A 1,004-nucleotide genomic window follows, 5' to 3' on the forward strand; every position below is an offset into this window, starting at 1 on the left:
CCACCACTGTGTGCTTCACTGTCGGGACGATGCATTCACTGTGGATTCATGCCAAACATGCTGGACCCCATCTGAGCCAAACAAATTTATCTTGGTCTCTTCTGATCTAAGAATATGTTTGCAATATTTGTCAGGGTTCTTCTCATGTTCTTTCACAAAGTTTAATCTTGCAATTTTGTGCTGAAGGGGAAGCAAGGTATTTTTTTGTTGTTGAATGTCGTCTGTACACATGATGACATGCACTGTCCTTCACATTGTCTGAGCGGTCACAAAAACTCTGATTTCTACTGAAAACTCCCGTGCCAAGCCTCAAGCACTTGCCTGTCTATTTTTCAGAGCTTGAATATACAAGGGTGCACTGTCTTTAGTGTTATTTTAGGAGGACAACCACTGCATCTCTGAATAGTTATAGAGTGGCTCCTGATTCCTGCTGCAACTGTGTCTCGATAGATCTTTAGTCGGTCACTGATCTTCCTGTGTCCTTCTTATCTTTTTGAAGTCACACAGTCAGATTTTGTAAGTTCCTTGGCAATTCTTTTCTATGTACAGCCATAACGCAGACGAGCAGAAAGACACCGCCACACAGGTCTGAAACTGGGAAAGACATGCCCGAATATTTGCCGTGAAATACGTCCAAAGTCAATATGTGCAAAGAAATATGTTTGTCTTTTGTGTGATGTTTATTTAAAAGCATTTTTGTTGTTGCCTTGTCGAGGTAGAAATGTTTGACCATGTTGGCTGCAGAAAGAAACAATGGATTGATTCAAAAATAAAAAATGCTTTGGAGCCACACACAAAAAAACTTTATTTATTCAGGTTTCAATCCCATGCTGGACATGACCTTGAATTAAAAATTCCCTGTGAAGCTTTTTTACATTCAGTGTGAATATGTTTCCTTTCTTATGATATGATTAATCATATTTTATGTGTATATGTTTAATTTCATGATTTAATTTTATTTATTATTTCATTATTTATTATCAGACATATCACCAAGCCATATT

This window comes from Stegastes partitus, unplaced genomic scaffold, assembly GCF_000690725.1.
Source record: "Stegastes partitus isolate 25-593 unplaced genomic scaffold, Stegastes_partitus-1.0.2 Scaffold568, whole genome shotgun sequence".
Classification (NCBI taxonomy): Eukaryota; Metazoa; Chordata; class Actinopteri; family Pomacentridae; genus Stegastes; species Stegastes partitus.